This window comes from Prunus avium, chromosome 2 (assembly GCF_965620075.1).
Source record: "Prunus avium chromosome 2, drPruAviu1.hap1.1, whole genome shotgun sequence".
In the NCBI taxonomy this organism is placed as follows: Eukaryota; Viridiplantae; Streptophyta; class Magnoliopsida; order Rosales; family Rosaceae; genus Prunus; species Prunus avium.
The window spans coordinates 5,727,411-5,741,646 of NC_142285.1; the positions used below are offsets into that span (position 1 = coordinate 5,727,411).

At 41.2% G+C, this 14,236-nt stretch overlaps 1 long non-coding RNA gene across 1 annotated transcript; it reads right to left on the bottom strand.

Moving 5' to 3' along the window:
- Nucleotides 1-1,016: 1,016 nt before the first annotated feature.
- On the bottom strand, nucleotides 1,017-4,691 carry LOC110770237 (uncharacterized). The gene is made up of 3 exons (XR_015833393.1): nucleotides 4,351-4,691; nucleotides 2,961-3,034; nucleotides 1,017-2,337 (listed from the first exon to the last, which is right to left on the bottom strand). It is a non-coding gene; the product is annotated as an uncharacterized LOC110770237 (long non-coding RNA).
- Between the last annotated feature and the right edge of the window lie 9,545 nt (nucleotides 4,692-14,236).

A 14,236-nucleotide genomic window follows, 5' to 3' on the forward strand; every position in this document is an offset into this window, starting at 1 on the left:
CACTTACATATGCTATACTACCAAACGGCTCGTGCACTTGCGAGTATCACAAGTTGAGGATGCAGCTTAATCCATTTTGATGCAGCTGAATCTACACAACAAAGCTCAGGTTCAGCTAGTGTAGTCACCGAGAATGAGAGTGACGGGGAGCTTTTTTCAGTAACATCAGGCTCCAAGGCTTTCACAAATTGGATTTTGGATACTGGATGCACTTTTCATATGTGTGCAATAAGAGAATAGTTCGATACTTACAAAGAAGTCAGCAGCAGGGAAGTTTTAATGGGGGACGATTCTTCATGTCCTATAAAAGGAATCAGCACTGTTCGAATCAGAATGTTTGATGAGACGATACGAGCTTTGGGGAACGTTAGATATGTCCCTAGACTAAGAAAGAATTTGATTTCCTTGGGTATTTTAGATGAGGCCGGCTATGAGTACAAGTCTAAAAAGGGAAGACTCAGGGTAGCCAAAGGCACTGGTGGTAATGCAGGGTGACCTACAACCCAATAAGCTGCATAAGTTAATTGGGACCACTATAGTCGGGGAAGCAACTGTTGTTGAGGCCCAAAAAAGTCACGGTTCGGCCCAAATAAATTCTCGGCCCAATGCAATACCTTACCAAGAAGAAACCCGATTTGGGCATGCGAAAGTTCGTAATATGCGCTTGCACACACGCCACGCCAAGCAAATAAACAACACGCCACGCTACAAGCTTAAGTGGGCCCAAGCCACGCAAGATGCCTGGGGCTTGCTTGAGTGGGTTGTGGTATGGATGGTAATAAGTTGGCATGAGGCCCATTGATGGGCCAAGAAATGGAAGTCCCGGGGTTGCTTGGGAGCCTCGGAACTCAGGCCCATTTCTTAGGCCCAAACATGTGGGTGATCACAAAGAGAAAATATCCCAACCAAAATATCCTAACCAAAATAGCCCAACCAAAATAGCCTATTGACTCAACCATAAAAAGCACAATGCTTGAAAGAGATAGCCCACTTACTCAATAAACCAACTTGGCCCATACAATTACAATAAAAGAGCTGCAAAGCTCCAGCACTTGGCTGAAGCAGAAAGCCACGAAGGGAAGTCTGGAGGTCCACTATGTATAGTTGCTGGGAAAGTTCCAACACATGGGAAGAACAAGTTTCAAGTAAAAACTTCCAAAGGACCAAGGGATATTGGAGCGCAGATCACTGTTTGAACCAGCATGCATACCCATTCTCTTTCCCTCATCAGACCTGGCCATAAACAAAAGGAAGAAAGGAAAAGAAGGAGATTGCTGAAAATGGGAGTTCTGAGGTAGTTGCGGGAAAGGGACTTGAGCTCTCAAAAATTCCTGATTTTGTGCAAATAGACTGAGGAAATTTCACCAAGATGGGAAAAGTCAAGGGAAGAGAGAAGAAAGGAAGGGAGAGATTTGGCCAAATTGGATAGGAACCATTAGGGTTTCTTGGAAAATGGTAGCTTCCAGCGCCTATAAAAAGAGGCATTTCCTACCCATCAAAGCAACCACATCCAGAGAGCAAGCTTCCTCTCTTACTCCAAAAACCTAGCAATTTCGTGCTCAGCCCATCCCTTTTCCTTAGTTTTCCCTCTTGGCAAGCTGTTCTGACACTTGACAGTCTCTGTCAAGCTGCCGGAAAAAGCACTCAAGCCATCTTCTTCTTTCCTTCCCTCCTTTCTCAGCCAAACCTCTTTGCAAACTCTCCATCTCCTACCTTAATACCCCTTTTTCTCCCAAGAACACTCAGTTTTCTCTTCGGTGCTAAACTCATGTCGATTTTGCTCCCATGCCACAAGCTTCTCATGCTAAGCCAAGAATTTATTTGTAAGTTGTTGTTATTTTTGTTGGTGAAGGTAACCAAGGTGTTTCCTAGGGCCTTACTATCCTTTCGAAGCATTCTTGGGGCTTGATCTCTGAACTCAGGCTCAAGGGGCAATTTCATCCATTTTGCTATTTACGGCAGCCCATGCCCGTAGTAGCTGCCGGAAGAAAAAGACCCCTACATAAATTGGCGACTTCACTGGGGATCAGGTCGTTATGTTCACCAACACCTCCAAAGAAGAAGGCTAGAAGCAAAAAAAATCAGAGAGAATAAAGAGATAAGAACATTCCCTCTTTCTTTTTCTTTTTTTCCTTTTGTTGGCTATCTACTTTGCAGAACAAGCATAACATGGGTGACTGACATGTGCTTTTTTTTTCTTGTGTCTTAGATCTCCATTCTCAAGCAAAACAGATCTTGTACAAGGGCTGGGGGCTTAGGCAAATCCATCATTCATGCCATTGAAGCGAACTACACATGCAAACTCCAAAATACTTGGGGGCTTCTTGCCAAGCAAATCTGCAAAAAAAAGAGGAGTCAAAATTCAGTTCCAAATGACTTGGGGGCTTCCTGCCAATTGAAAAAAAAAAAAGAGTCAAGCATAAGCACTTTAAAGTTTCTCATACTAAACCAAGCTATGCCTCAGTTCCAAGAGCTGTGATTCAACATTATTCACATCTTCAACCAAGTCCAAGCTATATACATTCATTCATCACTGTTTCCACCACTTGCCTTATTTTCAAACCTTCTTAGCCTCTACCCGATTTCAATCTATCCTTACAACAATTAAACAACCTCATTGCACCTCTAAAAGAACACTTGAGGTGACCTCAACGACTAGCTTGTTCTTCTCATGCTTTGGAACCTCTAAATCAAGTCTTAAAAAAAAGATACAGATGCTGGAGAGGTATTCGTAAAAAAAAAAAAACAGAGGTGCCAGAAGCATATTTTCTTACATTCTTCCAGATCCTACTCTACAAGCAAAAGAAATTTCTGGCACTTGCTTTATTTCAAATCTTCTTAGCCCCTGCCCTATTTCAAACATCATGCTAGTGTATATGCTCCTTAACCCCCAAAGCTCAATTTATCCTTGCAACAATTCAACAAACTCATTACATTTGTGAAAGTAACCAAAAACTCACCTTTATTCTATCAAGTTCCCAGCAAATCAGTAAGAAGATGGCATTCCTCATGCTTTGGAACCTCTCAATCAAGCCTGAAAAAGAAACAAGAGAGTACATTCGCTAGATCAGGTGCCGGAAGGGAACTCATACACAGAAATGGGGTGCCGGAAGCATAATCATTATTGAAGCATAATATTTTTTCCAAAGACAAGTTGCAAGCAACCAAAGCTCACTTTCATGCTATCAAAATCCTAGAAAATTAGACTTCTCATGCTTTCTCATGCTCTGGAGCTTCTAAACAAGAGAATATGTTAGCCAAAATCAAACGCTGGAAAGGTACTCATACACAAAGGGAGGCGCTGGAAGCATAATTTTCTCAAAGTGCAAGCAAACTCATCTATCAAGCATTTGACAAAATTCACAGGGCATGATACCAATCCACATGCCAAGAAATTTCATTTCATTCAAGCATTCCAAGCAATTCGGGCATTTCAAGAAAATTGAAGAATTCATGCTCTTACGACAATACCTTTCAACATCATGCTCTCACGACAATATTGCTCAAGGACATGCTCTAGCAATACTCATATTAGCACTCAATGCCAACAGAAAAGACATGCCAAATTCTCAACAAAAAGCAGCAGGCCAAGCAAAACTTATACACAAGCTTTCCCACAATTCTAGCTAGAACACCCCACCTTTGAAAAATCACTAGAAATCAAGCTTACAACCAACAAGTCCCAAACTTTCCAGATTAAAACTAGACATATCAAGCTTCGTTTTCCCAAAATTTCGTTGCATTTCGAGCTAGGGAAGCATGTCAAATAGATTCCTAAAACAGCCCATGCCGCAGGAACTGCACAGTTCCAGCAGCTTAGCCCTTACTTTGAAATTCCACCGAAAATTCATTTTTTCTTCAAGTGACGCAAGACCAATTCCAACATAACCATTGAGAAGTCCATTTTTATGTCTCAAAAGCTCCAACTCAGATTCGAAAAGAAACATTTCAAAAGTTCAAAAAACAGCCAGCAAACTACTTTGAGATATTTTGACAAACACTTGGCATGCATACCCAAGTGAGCTTGTATGACTCTTGTTTATCACCAAGCTAGAATCCTAAATCAAAAGCTCAACCTCAGAATTCAATTTATAGTTCACAAATGCTGGGAAATACAGAGGAACTCAAGCATTCAAGCGTAGAAAACAAGCATGCAACAAAGGCATCAACATTAACTCATGAACATGCTTCAGAAAAATGGAGGCAGAGAGCACTGGAATGGGTGGATGATCCTCGATTTTGGATATGTTATAAACAACATAATTTCGAGCAAATTTTATGAAGGAAGCGCAATCATCCAAGCATCATAAGTTAAAGACATATGCAGAAGCAGAATCTGCAGAAACTCACCAGCCATGAATGAATGCAGAAGTTGCAGACCCACTTTGAGGCATTAGAAAAATTCAAAAAAGCCTACAAATTTTCAAGCTGTAGTACTCGAGCAGATGAACAACTTTCATCAAGGAAGTTTTCTGATCCGAGCTTTCAAAATATGACTTATGTACTGATGCATAGTACCCACGGGTTTGAATCTTGAGGAGGGAAGAAGGAGTTGAAGGAGAAGAAGAAAAATGAGGGGCACGGGTGCTGAGATAAAGAAGAAGAAGAAAGAAGGGTGAGAGAAAATCAGAAAATAAAGATGCCATGCCAAATGAAAGGAACAGAGAGCAGCCACTTGCAAATAAAAAATTCAAAAGGAAGGGGCAACACAATTTTGCCCACATGAAGGCCAAGCCAGTCAAGGGGATAACGAGCCCAACTCTCTTATGCTCTCTCAAGCCCGTATCTCTTCTTCAACCCACCATGCATCAATACAAGCATTTGTGAATCAATCCACAGAAACCATGCAACTCAAGCATTTCACTTGATGCAATCATTTCAAGCAAACCAAACCAGATATCACAAGATCAAGCTTTTCAAGCAACACAGTCATCATAAAAATGAGAACTTGGCATTTCTGGCTGCCGGAATCACAGAGGAGAAGTCATGCTATCATGCCAAATTGTCACCATTGCAACAAAGGGATATCCTAAGTTCATCACGCCATGCAATGACCCAAACAAATGCTCAGAAGGCCACGCTGCAAGAATTTTTGCAGCTCATGCCAATCAAATCTTTTTCTGATGATTATGGTGCACTTGGGGGCTAAGGAAGGAATTCATTGCAATATCTCCTTGAAATCCCAATTATGCCACTATGACCTCCAAGTTTGCCATCACTTGCAAAGAATTCAAGCTGTTGTAAACCAAAATATGCTTGTAGTAACTAAGATTCAAGCCAAGCAAAACATGGAAGATAATGATGCACTGTACGAGATGCTATATTCATGTCGCCAGAAGAGTGAACCCTCATGCCAGACCAAGCTATATCTTGATTCAACTCAACCATTAGATTATCCACGCTAATCATGCCAAGCCAAGTCACGTTCTTCCAGCACCTATTCCACATTAAGTAAAGCATTGCCAGCATCTACTCCACAAGCAAAGAATTTCCAGCACCTATTCCATGCCGAACAAAATAGTTTCCAACACATGCCCTATTTCAAACATTCTTCCGCCCCTGCTCTATTTCAAACATCCTTCCAGCAAATGCATTATTTCAAACATAATTTCCAGCACCTGCCCTATTTCAAACATCCTTCCAGCACACAAGCCCAAGCCAAGCGTACATGCCAATGCCAAGCATCCAAGCATACAAGCCCAAGCCAAGCGTACATGCCAACGCCAAGCATCCAAGCAAACAAGCCCGAGCCAAGCATACATGCCAATGCCAAAAATCCAAGCATACAAGCCCAAGCCAAGTGTACATGCCAATGCCAAGCATCCAAGCATACAAGCCCAAGCCAAGCGTACATGCCAATACCAAGCATCCAAGCATACAAGCCCGAGCCAAGCATACATGCCAATGCCAAGTATCCAAGCATACAAGCCCAAGCCAAGCGTACATGCCAATGCCAAGCATCCAAGCATACAATCCAAAATCAAGCCCCTCTAGTCACTCAAGCAAATAAATCATGCAAGCTATGTTATTTTGAGCTAATCCACCAAGCATTTTCTTCTCTGTCATGCCACAAAATGGGCAAACTCTTGGTAACTCTAGTAAGTGACCTCCAAAATTACAGTGTCTAGGAAATTTCTTTAAGGCAACACCCTCGGTGTTTAAGAAGGATTGAGTTTTAAGCGGGACCATTGCGACCCCTCCAACCTTACCGGAAAAGACCTGGCTGTAATTTCAGAGACCCTTAATTGGTCATCCTTGAGTTGCTCCTACACCCATGCCATGCCATGCCACTGCCAATTATTTTGGGCTAAAATTGATTATTTGGCCCATCTCGTTGCCACTTCATGGCCCCAATAATCAAGGGGGCTAATGTTGAGGCCCAAAAAAGTCACGGTTCGGCCCAAATAAATTCTCGGCCCAATGCAATACCTTACCAAGAAGAAACCCGATTTGGGCATGCGAAAGTTCGTAATATGCGCTTGCACACACGCCACGCCAAGCAAATAAACAACATGCCACGCTACAAGCTTAAGTGGGCCCAAGCCACGCAAGATGCCTGGGGCTTGCTTGAGTGGGTTGCGGTATGGATGGTAATAAGTTGACATGAGGCCCATTGATGGGCCAAGAAATGGAAGTCCCGGGGTTGCTTGGGAGCCTCGGAACTCAGGCCCATTTCTTAGGCCCAAACATGGGGGTGATCACAAAGAGAAAATATCCTAACCAAAATATCCTAACCAAAATAGCCCAACCAAAATAGCCTATTGACTCAACCATAAAAAGCACAATGCTTGAAAGAGATAGCCCACTTACTCAATAAACCAACTTGGCCCATACAATTACAATAAAAGAGCTGCAAAGCTCCAGCACTTGGCTGAAGCAGAAAGCCACGAAGGGAAGTCTGGAGGTCCACTATGTATAGTTGCTGGGAAAGTTCCAACACATGGGAAGAACAAGTTTCAAGTAAAAACTTCCAAAGGACCAAGGGATATTGGAGCGCAGATCACTGTTTGAACCAGCATGCATACCCATTCTCTTTCCCTCATCAGACCTGGCCATAAACAAAAGGAAGAAAGGAGTAAACTGGTGCAATTATCCCCATGTGTCTGAGTTCGAAGATCAAGCCCCAAGAATATTTTGAAAGGGTAATGAAGCCTTAGGAAACACCTTAGTTACCTTCACCAACGAAAATAACAATAACTTACAGATAGATTTTCTAGCTTGGCATGAGAGGCTTGTGGCATGAAAGCAAAATTGGCATGAGTTTAGCACTGAAGAGAAAGCTATGCATTTCTGGGAAAAAAGGAGGTATTAAGGTAGGATAGGAGGGGGGTTCGTAGGGAGGTTTGGCAGAGAATGAGGGAGAGAGATGGGAATAGAGATGGGAATGGGTGGCTTAAGTGTTTTTATGGCAGCTTGGCAGAGTCTCTGTCAAATGCTATAACAGTCTACTAGAAGAGGGAAAATAAGGGGAAAAGGGTGAATAGAGCACGAATTTGCTGGGTTTTGCAGGCGAGAGAGGAAGCTTGCTCTCCAGATGTGGATGATGCTTGCTGGGTTGAAGAGGCCTCATTTTATACCTGCTGGAAGCTGTCCTTTCCCAAGAAACCCTAATGGTTTCTATCCAATTTTGGCCAAGCTTTTTCCTTCCTTTCTCCTCTTATTATGGGAAAATCTTCTCTGCCCAATCCCACAAAAGTAGGAATTTTTGGGAGCTCAATGCTCTTCCTGCGGCTGCCACAGTGGAAAACTTCTTATTTCCAGCCATTTCCTTTCCTCCTTTTCTTCCTTCTTCCATGGGCAGATTTGATAAGGGGAAGAAAATGGGTATGCATGCTGGTTCAAAGGGTGATTCCTCTCCTGGCAGTCTGCGCGCCAACATCCCTTGGTCCTTTGGATGTTTTTGCTTGCAACTTGTTTCTTCCCATGGGCTGGAGCCTCCCAGCCTCTTTGTGCACGTGGTCCTCCAAGCTCCCTTTGCAGCTTTGTCCTCCAGCCAAGTGCTGGGGCTTTTACCACTTCTTATCCTAATTGTATGGGCCTCTCTAGACAACAATATGATTTATTAAATAAATGGGCTATCCTTATCAAGTGTTGGGCCATCTTAATTGAGGCAATGGGCTATTCTTGGTTGGGGCTATTGTGGTTGGAGTAATGGGCTATTTTCTTCCTTGTGCTTACCCACGTTTGGGCCTAAGAAATGTGCTTGAGTTCCGAGGCTCTCAAGCAACCCGGAACTTCCATTTCTTGGCCCACCAATGGGCCTCATGACAACTTATCACCATCCATACCACAACCCACTCAAGCAAGCCCCGGGCATTTGAGTGGCTTGGGCCCACTTGGGCTTGTAGCGTGGTTAGGCGTGAAGTAATAATTTCCCACTTGGCATGGCATGTTGCTTGGCATGCTTTAATTTTATCGTCCTTGAAGAGGGACACGATGCTTATTTAGCGTGGGCTTGTAAAGCCGGTGTATTTTATTACCTTATCTTAGCATGACAAATTATTTACTTGGCATGGCACATGGACTGTGGCTTGCGTGTGACGGGCTCTCGTGTGTTCCAACCTGTGCCTTTTCCTAATAAGGCGCTGCATTGGGCCGGGAATTTATTCGGGCCCAACTATGGATTTTTGGGCCTCAGCAGGTTGCCAGAATTACACAAGCAAGGCCTGTTGAAGGCTTGTCATCTTGCAAACTGGACTTTTGTGAATATTGTGTTCTTAGAAAGCAAAGGAAGGTATCATTCGCAAGTAGCAGTGCAGATAACCGAAGCAAGGAGCAACTCAGCTATATTCACTCAGATGTTTGGGGCCCTGCACCAACCAAATCAAATGGTGGAGCCATGTATTTTGTTACTTTCATGGATGATTTTTCTAAGAAGGTTTGGGTTTATTTCATGAAGTAGAAATCCGAGGTGTTTTTGCAAAGTTCAAGAAATGGAAAATAGAAACCGAGAATCAAACTGGAAGAAAGATCAAGTACCTGAGAAGTGACAATGGAGGCGAATATACAAGTAATGAGTTTACCGATTACTGCAAGTAGGAAGGCATCATAAGGCACTTCACAGTAAAGAAGAATCCCCAACAAAATGGAGCTGCTGAGAGGATGATCCGAACTCTCATAGAGAGAGAGAGGAGCATGCGATTTCATGCAAGATTGCCTGATAGTTTTTGGCCAGAGGCTGTTAATCATGCAAGTTATGTGATTAACATATCACTATCTACAGTTCTCGGTTTTAAGAGTGTAGAAGAGGTATGGTCTGAGAAGCTGGTGGACTATTCCAAGCTTAGGGTCATGTCGGGTCAATTTGCGAATATTCACATCCACCCGTTAAGGAGAGTAATTTGGTAATTTTGCTAAATATCTTTTAAAAAAATATCCCAAGTCCCAACACCATGCCTATTTTTATTATTATTTGTTCTTATCTTTCTCTCTCTGTCTACTATCTCACCTCCCACTCTTTTTTTCTTCTTCTTCTTCTCTCCATCTTTTTTTTTTTCTCTTCTTCTTCCTTTTTCTGTCATTCTCAATCTCTCGCTTTTTTCTCTTCTTCTCCTCTTATCTGCATCTCTCATCTCTTCCTTTCTGTCCTTTTTTTTATTTATAAATAATCTAATTTAATCTAATCAACGAATTTTTTTTTTCTCTTCTTGTTTTTTCTTTGGTCGTTGAGGAATTAAAGCTTAAAACCTTTTCTTTTAAGTTTCTTGAGCTAAAATTAAAGCTTAAAGCTTTAGGATGTATTGTTTCCCGGGTATTCACCTTCCTTGATCCTTGTATTGGACTTCCAAATCGTTTTACAAGGCTTTTGTTTTCTTGGTCCTAATTACTAAAAGTCATCAGATTTCTTCATCGGCCTAACAGAGCATAGGTTTCTAGTCAAAGCTGGCTGTGTGTTTTTTTCCTTTTTATTTTTGGTTTATTCTTAACGGATCATGTCGGGTCATTCGTGAATTGTAATGGGTCGTGTTTGGGTCTGACATTTTTCACCCGTTAAGTTAATGAGTCGTGTCATGTCAACCCGTTAAGTTAACGGGTTAACACGAACACGACCCGAAACCCGTTAACAAGACCCATTTGCTAGGTCTAATTGGAGATCGTGGACCCCACGGGGTACCAGGTTGACCATTTTGGAAAATTAATCGCTTATTTAACCTCAAGTCTTTTTAGACCATTCCACCTGTCAGAAATGTTGCAAATGGGCATAGGAACCTTTGTAAATTTTGTACACGCACTTTTGAGGCCAGGGTCAGGGTTTTGATTAAATATCTGTGGGGGTCTTTTTGTTCCAGCAGCCTGACGAATGGGCTGGGCTACCGTAAGGAGCGAAAACGGGTAAAATTACTCCCTGTGTCTGAGTTCAAAGATCAAGCCCCAAGAATACTTCGAAACGACAGTGAAGCCTTAGGAAACACCCCAGTTACCTTCACCAACAAAAACAACATCTGCTTACAGATAGATTTTTAACTTGGCATGAGAAGCTTGTGGCATGGGAGCAAAACCATCATGAGTTTAGCATAAACAGAGAGAGGGATGTGAATTCCTATGAGAAACAGGGGTTCTAAGGAAAGGAAAGTGATTCTAAGAAGGTTGGCTAAGGGGGGAGAGAGATAAGGAGGAACGATGGGTTGTTTGAGTAATTTCCAACAGCTTGACGAAAAGTCTGTCAAGAGGTGAGAGATGATGCTTGCTCTCTGGGTCTGGTTTGCTTGCCTTCGATTGAGTTGTTTTTCAATGGGTAGGAGACACCCCCTTTTATAGCCGTTGGGAGCTCCTCCTTCCCAAGAAAACCTAATGGCTTTTCTCCAATTTTGCCAAGTCTCCCCTTCCCTTTTTCTTCTCTCCTTTCGATTCATCATCTTTTATGCAATTTTCCTCAGTCCAAACACACCAAGACAAGGTTTTTGGGAGCTCTAAGGCCTTCCTGCAGCGGCTCCAGCGTTGAAATCTTATTTTTGAACACCTCCGCACCTTCTTTCCTTCCCTCTTCAATGGTAGGAGCTGGTAGGAGAAAGAAATTGGTAAGGGCGTTGGTTTGAAGAGTGCCCCTCCTTCTAGCAACCTGTGCGCGCCATTATCCTCTGGATCTTTGCATGTTCTTCTTTGAAGTTTGCTATGCCCATGTGCTGGAGCCTCTCAGAAGCTCACCGACATACACTTTGGCTTTCATCGTGGTTCACATTTCCAGCTAAGTGCTGGAGACTATAGATATTTTCTTGGCTGCGTAGGTTTTTGCTAATGTGATAGGTTAGTCCATTAATCTAATAAGCTAATTTCCTTAAATGATGGGCTATCTTATTATGGTGATGGGCTTATTTCCTAGGGTATTTGGCTCCCTTCTCTCTCTCTCTCTCTCTCTCTCTCTCTCTCTCTCTCTCTCTCTCTCTCTCTTATGCTTGCCCACATATTCGGGCTCAAGAAATGAACTTGAGTTTTGGGGCTCCCAAGCGGCCCAAAACTTCCATTTCTCGGCTCATCAATAGGCCTCATGAAAGCTCGTTACCATCCATACCACAACCCGCTCAGCAAGCCTCGAGCATTTGCGTGGCTTGGGCCCACTTAAGCTTGTAGTGTGGCTAGGTGTAAAATAATGATTTTTCGCTTGGCATGACATGTTGATTGGCGTGCTCGAATTTTATTGCCTTTGAAAATGGATATGATGCTCGATGGGATAATTAGCATTGGCTCGTAGAGCTAGTGCATTTTATAGGCTATAGCATGGCGGCAGGGGTGGAGCCACACTGGGACCAATGTGGTCACGGGCCCCCACTCAATTGTTTTATATTTTAAAAGTAATATACTGTTATGTATTTCTATATGTATATTATTTCAAATACTTTACGATTTGATATGTACTCACATGTGTTGTGGAGGACCTGGTAGTGGTGCACTCCAGGTGTACAGATTACCTTATTTCCATTTTCAACATTTATTTTTATAAGTAAATGTCTTTGTCCTTTTACTTTCATTTATTTTTATATTACTCAATTTACTTAAGTTTACAATGTAAATAAGGAAGTACCCCCTATTTGGATTCAAATAAAAATACTAGAAAATCAAATTCCCACCAAATCAAAATATGAAAAATCCGTTTTAGTGCAAAATACGATTTAGGCTAAAAATGATGGCTCATTAAGTCAATATATACTTCATACTAAAATCCCATAAAATCAAGTTTTCTTATTTGATGTGTAAGGAATAAAAGTCGCCAAAAATTATCTTGAGAAAATGATTATTCTGAAAAACCATTTTTCATACTTAGTCAATATTTTTACATAAAACATTTTTTCATGTATGATAAGAATGCATGAAGCGACCTAAGGTTTTTTAAAGTTTGTGAAATTTTGATTTTTTTTTTCTTTCTACTGGGTTTAATGGGGGGAAAAGCTTTAAAGATATTTGCTAAATCGCTACTCTTTGTCTATCTCTTGCAATTTTTCTTGCTCAGAATGTATTTGTCTATCCCTTCGTTGAGGACAATTATGATTGCAACCAATAAGCAATATAATTCTTGACATATGTGATATATATATATATACTATTTTTGTATGTATTGTGAGTTCGAATTTTTGATTCTTTATAATTTGTAAAAGGCTCCCACACACATGCAATCCTGGCTTCGCCACTGCATGGCGGATTGCATACTTATTTGGCATGCCACGTGGTTGTGGCTCGTGCAAGCGTGCATGGCGAATTTTGCGTGCTCCGAACCGGGTCTTTTCTTAATAAGGTGTCCCATTGGGCCGGGAATTTATTTTGGCCCAACCTTGAATTTTTTGGGCCTCAACAATATCTATGGTTGAACAATTTTATTAATTAAATGTTTTTAATTGCTTAAATAGGTATTCGGGCTTCTTCGAACCCGCAGGAAGGACCCTCAAAAGGTCAAGCTAGCTTGGACACTCAGTTAGTGGACATTTGTTTTCTAAATAGTTTGAAGAAATTCTGGAACTGTGGTTATTAATTGCTTTGCTTAAGGAAATGGATAATTTATGATTTCCAGTTTTCTAATAGCGTTCTATGCATATTTTAAATTAATTTGAGAATGATTCTGAAGGATTATTCATGAACGAAGTATTTATAGTTTTTGCTTTCCAAGCATTTAGTTGAATTAAATCATTTTTATAAAATTTTGGTTATGTTCAAACGTGAATGGCTTGGAAGGTAGAAAATGAAATGATAACAAGATTTAAGGATTTAATGAGAAACAAAACTATAATTTTTCCATGAAAGGTTTTTTAACCACCATAGGTACCCAAGATGTGGCCTTTGGATAATTAGTTGCCTTCAGTTGAGTCAGTGAGCGTTTGATATTTGCCCCACGAGTCTTAGGGATATTCGGACCGTGAGAAGCGAGAATGCGGCTTAGGTTGCCCAAGTGTCTCCTGAGTCTTGCAAGGAATGCGGCTCGGGTCGACTTTATGTTACCGAGACCTGCGAGGATGTGTCACACTTAGTGACACAAGGAATTGACGGTATAATGTGGGTATAATGTGGGAATTAATTTAGACTATTGCATGTCTTAAAATATCACGCTTAATTGCATATATGGGCTTAGCCAAGTTGGCTATAGTGGATGTGCTCTCAACTCTGCACCCGAGTTTGAATCCCCGTTCCCATTGCAAGCCCGACTCACAGGGTGTGCGGGCTGGGCGACGACACAAGCCCCCAAAAAAATGGGGCCTCCTACACACTTCCAGTCTAATAAGTATACTAGCAAAAAAACATTTTATGTGTGAAACTAATGCTTTTTGGGCATTTTTCTTTATCTTTCATACAATGGATCTTTTTTACTTAAACTAAAATACTTACCACCTAATTTTAAAACTTTTTATTATAATTTTGTTCAAAATGAGGTAAGTGTTAAACAAAAAAGACCTCTTTTTTTTTTTTTTTTTCCCACGCCCTCCAAAATCAATGGACCGGCTTTGTTCCGTTGTTTAGATTAGATTAAAGTAGAATATCACTTGTATAAAAAAAATTCTCACTTAATTTTAGTGATACGAGCTTCATAATTATTTATGCAGTTTTCGTACATTAATTTTGCATTGGGTTATGATTTTATTGCCCTTTTGGTCAAAATTAAGATGAGTTTTCAATTTTATGAATTTTAAATGAAAAAACCAAAATTTTCGCACGAACCATTTGTGAGCACACATATTAACTTTGAGGACCACGAATGACAAAAAAAAAACAATAAGGACGTAATTTGATAGTTTCGTGAACCTCAGTGACGTTT